Here is a 13,236-nt window from a genome sequence, read left to right as displayed (position 1 = left end):
CCCCAGAGAAATGTCTGGTGCTGTTCCTAAGTCTTAGGCTAAGGAAGCAAGTCAGAAGATGACCTCACCTGCCCATTAGATGACCTACCGTATCAATGTTCAGTGCATGTTATCACTCTGAGCACCATGTAACAGCTGTGTATTTCACTACATATAAACATACACTGCAAAATTCATATTGCATTTTATTTACCTTTATTTCATTTCACTTAGCCCACTTGCTGGGCCAAGACTCCACACTAACTTTGGCTTTTAACCTTCCAAAAGTTGCCGCTTGTTTGTGTTTTAGAATATTTGCATGAAACCACAACCTATTGCTACATTTTTTAAGCAAACATAAGTTAAGGGAAATATCTGCAATACCACAAATGTATAAATTTTGGCCAGCTCAGCATGCTGGCAGCAGCACACAGAAAGCCAGCTCTGCTGTGAGCCGGGGACAGGCGGAGAGCGGCCAGTTTGTGCGAGGGAGGCTGCTGGCTCCCGAGAGGTGACGCCCAGCAGACCTGCCCCACACGGGTTCCTTCTCCCCTCTCCTGCTGTCCCCAGGCGCCGTGGACGGCTGCCCTGGGGAGAAGCGGAGGGGGAGCCTCTGAGGCCTGGCGCTTCACGGGCAACGCAAAGTCGTCAGCGCGGTGGAAGCCGAAAACAGGCAGAGCAGAGTGATAAAAGCCACCCGGTTTTACAAAAGTGCGGCATCTTTTTATGCAAAGCCTAAGCACCTAAGTAACATTTAATACAAAGGTTTAGGTGAAAAAAAGCACACGCGCATGTTCACTGTGTTGTAGTGACTACCTTTGAAAAAATATTTCTCCTACCCCTCAGAAGCTTAGATTTAGGTTCTCAAAGACCTTCTACACTGGGGTACGCCGATGCCAGCGCCATGGCCCCTCTCGCCCCACAGTGAGCTCCCGCACGTACCTAATGCGCCCGAAGGCTAGCCCAGCAAGAAGACAGGTCCCAAAGCGGCTGGTTTGCAGCCGGTTCGGTTCCTTGGACTGGCTCGCCACGGGTTCAAGGAGGAGCGCTTGGGCAAGGTGAGCAGGCAGGGCTGTGTGAACAGGGGTGTCAGGGCAGGCGGGACTCCAGCAGTGCTGGCTGGTGCCACTTATAACTGCTGGGGAACTGTAGTGTCAGGCTCTGCAGTATTAACATTTGCAGGACTGACATCTGATCGCTTTGTTCTCCTCTCCTTGGATTTTCACAGTGCTCCCCCCGGCAGCCAGACTCGGCTTGACTGGTTTCCCTAGGCTTCAGCCATCCCCTTGTCTTAACTTGCTCTTATTTCAACAGCAGCCATGAAAGGTTTAACATCTTCATTGTCCCAGGTCTAGGAGATACATAACAGAAATACGCAAAATTTGATATACACTTGGAAAATTTCAATCAGAATTTATAAACTAAACTGGGAGTCCTAAAAGCATCACTAGCAAACACAACGGTGGCTCGATACCATTCCTCTTTCCTGGATGGGGACCATCTCAAACTCACACATACAGGATTCCCCATCTTTTGGCCAGAGCCAATAAAATCTGACCTGGCAAGAACCCAAGCCAACAGAAACCAAACACCGTGGAAATAGTTGAAATACTCTGCAGTAAGTTTTCACCCTTGCATGGATTTTTTTTTCTTTAACTCTGCAAAAGAATGGAGATTCCGACCTAGATTTTAGTATTGTAGCCTTCAGGTTGTACTTTTATAGAAAGAACAGAATTTTCTGTATTTTAAATGTTAAAGTCAATGTCAAACAAATGTGAACAATTCTAACGCCTACAAAAAAGGAATTTCTGCTTCAGATGTTTTCTATTTTTAGCCCCATTACCTACTGATTATCTTTTAACATTTACCTCTTAAGTGCTTCTGAGCAGCAGCAAGAGAGGTATCACATAGTACAACACCATACAGTACCTACCTAACAAAGGGAGATGAACAACAGTGCCTTGTGGGAAAATACCCAAGTGATGGAAAAATATGTATACACACTTGGAAGCAGAGTTTACAAAAAATAATCAGGTGTGTTTTTATTAAACGTATTAAATACTTCATGCATCCAGCCTGCCATTCATTTGTTCTGCGCATTAAAATGCACACAATGCAATTTATTAGTCCTCCTAAATTAGATCCCTCGAATCTCTCTTTTAGTGGCACTCAGCTTGTTGGATTAGATTTTATGTTACCTCAGAATAGTGAGAGCCCAAATCGGAGAAGAAATCTCCATTGCAGGATCAGACCATTCAGGTATTAGTAAGTTTTAATTCTCACTTGAAGTTACCCTTAGATAAACACATACTTACATGCAGTCCCCAGTCCAATCCCAACAGATGATTCAGATTCCCCATCCTTTACATTAGTGCAATGCTTTTTCAACCTTTGCGAACTGCGGAGCACTAGATTTTTTCCTGTACAGCAAATCCAAACCTGAAATTCTGCAATATATTTGCTTTATCTGCTGTCTCCAAAGTATTTGTAAGTAATTTGTTGAGCACTGCAGAGTACAGGTTGAAGAGAACTGCCTTCATTTAGGTAAGGAAAAACTGCATAATGATGATGGGTTTGCACTGGGTTTACAGAGGGGAACAGGATGACAAAAATAATTTTCCACAAATTAACAATTCACCAAAAGGTGGTTAAAATGATGCAGTCTCCCCACAAGTGGTTCTGGGGAGCATATACATCGCTCGCACACACACCGATTAAGGCACAAGGTACAGCGCGGCTCTGCACACACAAGTTACACGTTTATCAACTGACAACACACCCCAGAGCAAGTTACTGCTTACAAATCAGCTCATGGCTTGAAACCGGCTTTAATTATCAAGACTGTTTCCCCACATCAAAATGCTAAGCAAGAACATCGTGTCTCAGGACAGTTGCCAACAGGAAGGATCTTAAAAAAAAAAAAAAAAAAAAGGGGGGGGGGGGTTGACTACAATGCTTAGAGAAGCCTAGAGAAGCCGAGCTGCAGCACAGCACGGCTCTAAGCGAACAGAGCCCAGCACAAAGCCTCGCAAGCTTTTCCTGCCTGTTTTAAACCTCCCTTTATTCTATTTATCTACTTATTTTATGCATATGTCAAATGAGGGGAGAAACGTGCTGAAGATTTTTTTTTAAACCACCGCATGATACCAAATTAAAGGAGAGGCAAGTCAAGCTGAATTGTTTTAGATAAATTAAAAACATGCATTGCCTTCACGCACCAAGTGCTGGGACTTCTGATGGCAGACAGCTCAAATTAAACAGCATTTTCCTGCATGCACTTAAATGGAGAGTGTGGAGCTATAGTACCTGGAATATTGGATACCTGTGATTGCAGTTTTATTGTCTGTTATATCTCTATATCCAAATACAAAGTAAACGTTAAGTAGCCAAATTAACCAAGGGTCATCTCTAGCTAGACAAATGCTATAGAAATTCCTCCTGGGATCAAAGGCATGAGACACCAAAGGCAACAACAGCAAATTGCACAAGTTTTAAAACCTAATCAAAGTTAAGGCTGCTGTATCTGCATTTAGGCACCTAAACAATCACTTTCTGGTTCTCAGAGGTAGAAAGTTTTAAGCTCTGACTAGGAAATTAAGTATCAGAAATGGATGTTCAATGCCATTTCTTGCTTCTGCTTTTGCTTTTCCTAATACTTCCTCAACACCTGTATCTACCAAAGCTTTGTGGCCATCTTAGAGGGAATATCTAATGGCAGCAGCCTGAGCATGCATAAGCAAAGCTAACTGGCTGCTGGAGGGAAGGAGGCGGTGGGTATTGCCACCTTTTACTGCTGTAGATGTTTGAGATGTTGACAAAACTAGTAGGAGGACAAGGCAGCTGGGATGCCCTCTTGTCCCTGCCATAGAAAGCAGGGTGCCTGTTCCAGCCAAAGACTGGTTCAGGCCCCAGGGAGACACACCAAAGGAAAAGAAGAAAATAAATCACCCTGAAGTAATTAAGAATACATGTCCCAAAATGTCTTGCTGTACATCTCAAACTCCCTCACTGAAACCTTATAATTAGAGGTGGATAGAAAAGACAGCGTGTAGGTGCATATATAAGCAAATTTAGGGAAAGAATTAAATACACTGTCTATAATTAAATATGGTCTATTCCAAGACTACTCTGCATACTCCTACAGTCAGTCATGTGCATTAAAATTTCAGTAATACTTATGCAGTATTTCCCCCAAACAGTGACAAAATCTGGTGCCCTGTGACAGTGGAGAGCTGCAGATATCTGACAGCCTTATCTCAAAGTTTAGATTTAGCTTGCCACAGCACAGATAGAATGTAAATTAAATTATAAACAAGGCCCTATTTCCTTTTCCATTGAAAAGTACAAAGCTGACTGTCTTTGTGCCAGATAGGATGATGCAGTTGAGTACAATATGAAAGCAATACATTTTGAGGTGATAAAGTGTGGAACAGCTTTAGAAACTCCCTCCCCACCTTTTCCTCCTTCTTACTCCTTCCCCCCAAAATTCAGCCCAGATTGTTTAAATTCAGTGTCCTGAAATTATCTGGTAATGGAAGGAAAAACCTAAATTGTGGACCTGCTTGCCATCTGAGTACATAAAGTCAGGCAATGGAAACCAAGACACCTGACCATCTATTTCAAATACCTGTTAGCACATAAAACCAGTAACTGCTTCTAGCCAAATGTACACAGTAAGCTCCCAAATTTCCCCAGCAGAAATGATTTGCTCCACCCATGCTGCTTATTCCAGCAGTCAACATGAGAGCACTTCCAGTCGGAATGAAGGCAGCTTTCTTGGGGAACTACAGGGTTTGCTACCTTTTTGTTTTGTGAATATTAGCTAATGTGGTATGGAAGAAACAGTGCTTGTGCAACTGATATTTGCAAACACTGACAGCACTCCCAGCTCCAGCAGGAACTGCTGAGCTTGAGTGCAATTACCTGCCAGGCAGGCCCCTTACTTTGCATCTTACATCTTCATTTAGCTACTGAAGTCAACATATCCATGTAGCAAAAGCAGATAAATGTTAGACATTAATCCCAAGATGCCAGCTGGGAGGAGAGCACTCACACATATTTCTCCAACTTTTTAAGAGATGTTTCACTACATCCAGAGGCGGTCTTTGGTCATGGGACAGGGGAGCGGACTGCCTTCCTTTCAAGCCCTCCCCCTAGAAAATGCAGACATTTCCTACCTCCCAGAATGTTTTCTGAAACCTCTCTCTGTCTTCCTGCTCTAAGGTAGAGCCTAATATAGGTTTTCTTAATGTAGGGAACGTAGCCTGCGACTACAGCTATTAAAGTTAGAAGCGTTGTAACAAATGACCTGGCGTACATACATCCAAGCCCAAGCCTCTTCTGTATCAGCCAAGCCAGTCTCCCACATACTACATAACTAGTTAAACTAACAGAAAAAATAGCGTAATATAAGCTGGAATAAAAAAAAAAATACTAGTCATTTCAAACCACTTGACAAGTCTTGTTGCTCTGTTCTATTCTAGCAGGATTTGTAGAGTTCAGTACACGTTTCAGTTTCTATCTCCAAACACACAGCCCTACAAAGTCCCCAAATGACTGTCTCCCTTCAAAAATAGGAAAGGAGTCCCAAAGAGAAAAAAAGGAAAACCTCATCCATTCTTGTGCAGTGTTTTAGGACATGAAGAGTCCTAAAACATTAGGACAAGAAGAGTCAGCTTAACTGAATCACTTGTGTTTTTTTTAAAAAAAGACCCAAATTTAAACTGCTGCAAAGCAACAGCATTATACTTTTTCACGTTCATGGTCTACTAGCTAATGTTCATGCCTTGTACAGCTTTTGGAACCTTAACCACGTACTTTGTAGCTGCCTCAATTTGATTTGGGGCCCAGTTCTGCTTGCGCACAGACATGCACAGCTCCTACTGAAGTATCTTGAGCTGAGGGCAGAACTGGGCCTGCCACATGCTAAACCACCATGTGGATTGAGGAAAAAAGAACAGATTAAGAAGTAGATGACCTGCGAAGGAAGTCTCTGCAGTAAATTTAAGCCACGGACTGTTACATACAAGGGTCCACCAGTGGAAACCGAGGGAAGGGAAGGGAGAACAGCACGAGCTGTGACACAAATGTACATACTGTTCCATTCAAAAGCTCTGGTTTGAGTTTGGGACAGGTCCACATTGTTTCCAAGACTGAAACAATATAACCACCGCATGGAAAGGAGTGAGGAAAACAGAAGTAGAGATACCAATACAACATGCAGGGAGGAAGAAGCAGGGAGAGAACAACAAACCCACAAAGCTTATCACCACCTTCAGTCTAGGTTGCTCCTGTTGCGTCTACTCTGATCATGGCCACTGGGTCATCAAAAATGCGTTCAGAGCATACTTTTGAGAAAATAATCCACTCTCCTGCAAATTCAGTGTGAATTGTGAGCCAATCTTGTGTTAGTAGCCAGAATGGCACTCTTGGCTTTCAGGTACATTTGTGACTGCCTTCAAATGATGGCAGGTATCACCTGTGTATACCCGGTTTTCATCTGTGGGTTTCCATAGACATAGATAATTGGGATTCAGACAAGGATTCCCATCATGTTAGGTAAGGCTAGCTTCAGAGGCCAGATTCTTAAAGCCCATTAGCTGCCTAAATACTTAAAAAGAAGAAAAAAAAATGTTCCAGCTTACTTGCTCAGCTGGAGCTAAGCAAGGTTAAAAGGAAAACAATTTTTTTATATCTAACTCAACAAATCTTTTTGTCCTCCTACTAACAGAGCCATCTCTTTCTCTACTTGCAGGAGATAAGCACCTAGTTGTGGTCTGTATGGATCTATGAGAAGTCTGGTCCGTCCATCTCCTTTTTGTTCAAGAGCAGCCCATTCATTCTACCACAGCAGATAAGAACTGGTCAAGTCAATTAACAGATGTTGAGAACAGGAACCATCTTTCATATAGTCTATTAGAGGCAGACACGCAGTGGAATCATGTTTGGAGAGAGAGGGACCAACAAATAAAGTGGAAAAATGCATGCACTTGCTTTCTTGCTCATCTGCTTTCTGCTAGCCGTTTGCCTGGCCAGGAAGCACATGGCATTCTGGAGCCCATATCCAAGATTATACTTAGGCCTTAGTCTGTTCAAAGGCCACTTCAGCAGGAAAAAGGACATTTGGTCAAGAGCCTATTTTAGTCAATTTTTCATTGCTGAATAAAAGCTTTGCCCACAGCACAAGGATGTGTGCACCTCTGACACTTGGAATATAACTTCCTGAGCAGATTCATCAGCTTAATATACCCCTCCCATCCGAAACAACAACTTAGGTGGGAAAACACTTTTGTCAGGATGTGACAACATCATGTTGCTGTATGCACTGAAAAGATGATACTTCAGTGCACTGAAATTTACAATAGTTACTGCGGCAAGGAGTACAGAACAAGTCTCTTGTCCTGAGACTTTTCGAATGTCTAGGGGGAAGAAAAGGTGAGGAAACCACAGCATTTCAGAGCTAGGCTCTGAGCCTTCTCTCATATTTCCTTAATTCTTTGGATTAATCAGACTCAGAAACATAGGGCAATTTAACAGAAACAGAGGATCAAGTTTTTGGTTCTATGGGTCCAGTTCTTCTGTAAAGACTTTGATATACAAGCTCTAGAAAATCTTGTTACAGCAGTTTAAGACAACTCTTCCCTTCTTTCCCCACCATATACTTTGCTCCTCTGCTGGAAGCCTGGCACCTGAGGTTAAACTGCAGGTAAAAAACAGTTTGAGCTATGACACTAACCTTGCCCTGGCTTAGGCAACTCCTCTGTGCTGACTGCTGCAAAGCGGTGACCTCTGATGGAGAGGTGGTAGTGCCTGGCAGGGCAGCAAGAGAGGCAGTTGTACCCAGACCACAGTAGCTGTCTGCTCATGAAGGCAAGTCAGGCTCCTAAGAGCCTAACCTTGCTTAAGCAGTGCACAGGTATGTTTATTGCAATACATTTGAAAGCCATTTTACACTAACCAGATGGTGTAAAAAGATCTTTACTTGATGAAAAAAATAAAAGAAAGTGTTATAATACAAGGGTTAAGTAATGGTACTGGTGAGCCTAGGTGGTTCCCACCACTAGCATGGCTAGTAGCCACATTATCTGGATAGTTTATGTATAATCTGTAAACATCCTAAAAGTGGTAGAATTTTTTACAGACCCATAACATAATAATATCTGTTCTGCGTCAGCAGTTCAGCGATCTCTATGCAACAGCAGCCAGACCTGGATGGTTAGGAGCAATTAAACTGACACGGAACTGAACTGCACTGTCCCGTACCATAAAGTAACACTGTCACTCAAAGAAGCGACACCACCCTCACCTTATACCGGCATTAGGGCTTGTCTGTGACAACGAGCTGGATCAGGAAAATGAACTGGCTGGAAAAGCAAGCTTCTCTCCACTCACCTGCGCCGGGAGGAAGCAGGAGCCCATCACCAGCACCAGGCAACAGCACTGGATTAAACTGATGATGGAAGTACAGCAGTAGGAGTAAAACACACATCGAGTGAACCTGCCCTGGAAGTACTCTACCCTCCCCAGCCTCCAGCAGCAGCAGTTTAGAGGATTTCCCAAGCTTTCTTGTAACCATTAAATTTGATGGATCAATGCAGCTACATATTTATGCTGCTTAACAGTACTACCTGGAATGGTCATTTGCAATTTTGAAAAGGCATCTCTTAATAAGTATTAAGCACTGTTTTAGTATGCTATTATTGCAATGACCCTTTTTCTGTCCTTTTTCAAAACTTTCAACTTTATTAGTTAACTGCTGATAACATGCTTTTGTTAACCGTGGAATTAACTAACATGAAGAAACCACATACAAAATCTCAAGACATCCACCTATGCACTCTTTCACCTTACACAACCTTTAAATTCCAGGTAACCCTTATAGGGGAAATTAATGTTGCAATTAACGTAGCTGTGCTTGCAGCAAGCTCACCTCTGTCTCTTTCATGAGATAACCCACTATCTATTAGAACTTAACTACAGAGGCACCTAGTTTATTTATTTTACCAACTAATGCTGCATTCATAATGCTCCTCCCACCAAAATACACATGCATGTCATCAAAACCTTATTTATATACAGATAACTACTTTACACACATGATTATGCAACATAACTACCTTTGCCTGGCAAGATTTTAGGTTTGTTTAAGGACTGCCACAAAAGCACTACACAAAATGCAGGACTCCATTATTTTCCACACACGCAGGAACTCCTTCTGTCTTCACCTGATCAGCAACTTAAACACTGTAAATACTTGGCACATTTGGGAAGGAGAGGTTTGTTTTCTTTTTTACACAATTTTGAAAGTCACTATCTCATTTCTTTCCCATCCAGGTCTTCCACTTCTAAAAATTGTGGGCTGTCCCACTCAACTGATCCAGGCCAGCTCCACCGCAGCCACGGCTCGCTTCACAAAAACAGTGGGTCTTGGGGAAGAGAACAGCTCCCTGTGCCGCCCCACACCCAGCAACTGTGCTGGACTGCGCACTCTCTTCCTTCGCACAGCAGCTTCCATAGGAAAGCAGGAAAACGCCCCCATAGCACACCTCTCCCAACAGCAACACTTACCGCTTACGTCCGTCCAGCTCAGCGTGCTAGATGTTGTCTGTCCTACACTGGGGGAGCTTGGATGGGATCTGCTGATCCCACTGAGCCCAAGAGCACTTGCAAGTCAGAAGCTGCACTGCTGAGCACGGCCATATCAGAGATCTCCAGCCCTCCAGCCCAAAGACATCAATTACTGCCCTCTTTTAATTATACTCCCAGCGCTTCCCAGGGGTGTCCTATTTTATGGAATGAAGACAGGACAATTTTTACAATTGCTGACCCATTCCCCCTCCTTCTCGATTATAAAACAAACAAAATCCCCCAAGGAAAATACAAATCATTTGACAAATGCATGGGATAACTGTCCATCTAGATCAAGACCCACCATGTTTACACAGCCAGAGCACGTAGTCAACTCACAAGCTGCCAGCTTGGGGTTTGCCAGTTTTGAGGTACACTAAAGCAGAAGCCTTTTATTCATTACTCACTAACTCTCAAAGCTGCATTTTAAAAACATTCAGTGTCATGAGCTATTTTCAAAGACCTTGCCACAGAAAGGGTAAGATCTCGAACTCCTACTACACCAGGATTAGAAGCTCACTGTAGCAAGGCAACAGGAATGAAATCACTTTGTCAAAGAAGGAGCCCAAGGGTCAGTCACAGTATTCCTTTTCTGGGCTCCTTCTGCTTAAGAAAAAAAAAAAAAAAAAAAAAAAAGGATGCGCCATCACAGAGAAGTGTCACTTCCTTCTACAGTTCTGCACAAGCTGGAGGGACAAGTCCACACAAGAAGAGCAGAGGGCAGATGACCCACTGCCTTCATGCCATAACACACAGGATCTCCATACAATCTTGAGGGGGAAATATCTTGTTTTTTTATTGTAATGTAGAACTAGTTTAAACTAATGGAAAGAAGTGAGATTATGCTGTACCTTTTAAGAAGCTTGAGTCTCTAGTGGATTATTGTTTTTTACAGTTTGAAAATTGAGTTCTGTGCAGCTGTTAGGTTAGGTTGATTTACAAATTTCCTTGCAAAAAGTCAAGATTAGTACCAAGGTACTTGCTATTTACATTGCTCAGTGAAAGGCTACTGATATAATGCTCTGGTTGGAAACTAAATATATATATACACACACATACACACACACTTTCTTTCTTTTTTTTTTTTTTTGCTAAGTCACTAGAAATATTACAGTTGAGTGTCATTCTGATTCACCTACCTTTATTATTAAAATATCTTATAAAACACCAACTGTCCTTAGGACAGAAGATTTCTTTCCTTCCCACTCTTTACCTAGCGGGTTTCCTGTTTCGAGGTTATAGATGTAAACCTTAATCACACAGGACCAAAAGAGGACAGCCAATAGACTGACGAATCCTTATACAGTTTCTGCTCTGAGCAGGGTGTCCTACAGAGATTAAAAACAGAAGGAAAAGGATTTTACGTGTGAACTGCTGACAAACACTTTACTGTAACTGTGGTCTAAAGTCTATCGTATAACTGAGTTTTTGTTGGAATTGTGGCTCTGCTTTCGTTTGTCTTCCCTGAGCATCTCCTCAAGAGCACAGAGAAAAGAGACCGAGCAGCGGAAAATGCATGTTACAGTAGTGGTGCCAAACAGCAGAGCCTGCATAAACAGAGAAAGCGACCACGGCCACTCCCACTGACGTCAAAATCGGAGATAAAACCTCTGCTGCGTGCACACATAAATGCAGAACCTGAAACAGCAGTGTATACCAGTAAATGGTTACTGGGGCTTTCTGGTTAGTGTCAGTTCTGGCTACCCTCACCCAGCAGAGAAAGGCCCTGTAAGTCAGCAAGTCATTTTCCGGTCCTCCAGCTCCCAGTCCAGCCCACAAACTTCATGTGAGTGACTGGGCTACGTGCTGAATCAGATCTGTGTTTCTCCTTTTGGCACTGGGGCAAGTCATCCTAGCTGAAAAGCTGTATTCCCTGATGGGCAGGAGGTATATACCTAACGGGTTACAAGAGCCATGAGGAGGATATGAGCCACCGTCTCCTCTCTTCCTCCCTGACGAGCTCCTGCAAGATAATCAAGTGTTTGAGCCAGAAGCATCATGGCTGTGTTGAGTCAAGGGCACTGGTCCTGGAAAGGATACACCTCCAAAATCAACATCCAGGGCTCCCCAGCTGGCGGGCAGGGCTATTTTGGGGGTAGGTAGATCAGCCGCTGCTGCACCGCCCTGCTGCACTGCCCTGCTGCTACAGAGGCTCGCTCTGGCTAGGAACCATTAAACTGTGCAGGATGCTCCATGGATTTTAATGCAATTTTAGTAAAATGGAGCAATAAACAGTGCAACCACTATTACTGATGCACAAAGACCATGGTTTGGAGGAGGGAGTTGTTAAAAAAGGTTAGCATTCATCACACCTATACATTGTGTGACTAGAATTGTACACACTTTATCTGCTTTTGTGAATATCAGTTTGCACATACAATTAATTTACACTAATTTACAAGTTGACACCAATCAGCAGGATTAATAAAATTTTGCTTGAAGTATAGCATTCAGGTTATCTTTACAAGCTACAACAAGTAGTTATAAATATTATTTATATACTCAGAAAGTGTACCTTGCAGTGTACCTATTTTGACAGTGAGATGCCAGAGAAAGAAAAGCCAGCAGGGCAAATGCTACACAGTACACCTATTCCAAAGATACAATATAGAACTGAAAGTGAGAACAGAAATTGAACAATTAATAGATCCTTCTTCTGCCTCTGCATCTGCTGCTGCTTTGCCTTATTTACTATGTTGCTTAAATATGTTAAGGCAGAGAAGAGGAAAAAAGAGGAAATTCCATACTGAGATAATAAAAATGACTGGAAGAAAAAAAAAAAAAGGGATATGCAGTTAAGATTATGACAAATCAATAATGACGGAGAAAAAGGATGAACTGGAACAGAAAGTCTGGAAAGAGGATGGAAAAAAACAAGAAAATGAGAAAGAAGCACGGCTGCAAGCATTTTGAGCCAAAGCTTCTTTTAAGAAGTGTAACTAAAGGGCTGAGTTTTGTGTTAAGTATTTTCTTGAAGGCCCTATCAGCAGTACTTGTCAGCTGATTTCACTGCCTTCACCGACGCACTGTACTCTGCAACCCAGGCCTGCACTTGTGGACTGGAGCTTTCCCAGTTCCTCTCGTCTCTGGGACGACCACGTGGCTTGTAGGCACAGCTATAGTTTACTCATATTACAATTAAACTACAGGAAAGCATGTAGGCATGCAAAGGAAGTGATGGCCTAGATGCTGAATAATTGCTGCCCATGGAACGGATTTCGATAAAAAACAAAACAAAGCAGCAAAAACCAGCAAGTTCAGTCTTGCTGTGGGATGTGCCCAGAACATCATCGCGGACAGGCCCTGCCTTTCAGAACCTTGCTAGTTCCATCAAGACCAACCATCAACCACTCTTCACTTATTCAGCAGCACGCAAATAGGTTCAAGTCACAGTCACACTCACGCGCACACCCCTTGCCTTCTCTGGATCCATGAAATCCAAAACACCACAAGCCACACGCACAAGGACACAATACTGCCCAGCAGACAGTCCCTCCTGCTGCCTGAACGACGGGCAAAAGGAAGCGATCCTGCGCTGAGGGGGCCAAGGAGCTGCTCAGCAGGGGAACTGAAAGCCAGCACAGAGAAGGGCACCTTTTGCACTCTCCAGCTCTGTACACATCTACAGAG

The 13,236-nt window shown here is 43.1% G+C and overlaps 1 protein-coding gene across 3 annotated transcripts in view; it reads right to left on the bottom strand.

Moving 5' to 3' along the window:
* Nucleotides 1-13,236, bottom strand: part of MXD4 (MAX dimerization protein 4) — a 40,274-nt gene that overhangs the window by 15,796 nt on the left and 11,242 nt on the right. The window lies entirely within an intron of this gene.

This window comes from Dromaius novaehollandiae, chromosome 4, assembly GCF_036370855.1.
Source record: "Dromaius novaehollandiae isolate bDroNov1 chromosome 4, bDroNov1.hap1, whole genome shotgun sequence".
Taxonomy (NCBI): Eukaryota; Metazoa; Chordata; class Aves; order Casuariiformes; family Dromaiidae; genus Dromaius; species Dromaius novaehollandiae.
Note: the sequence above shows the minus strand (reverse complement) of the source record. Positions and strands in the feature narration are given on the sequence as shown.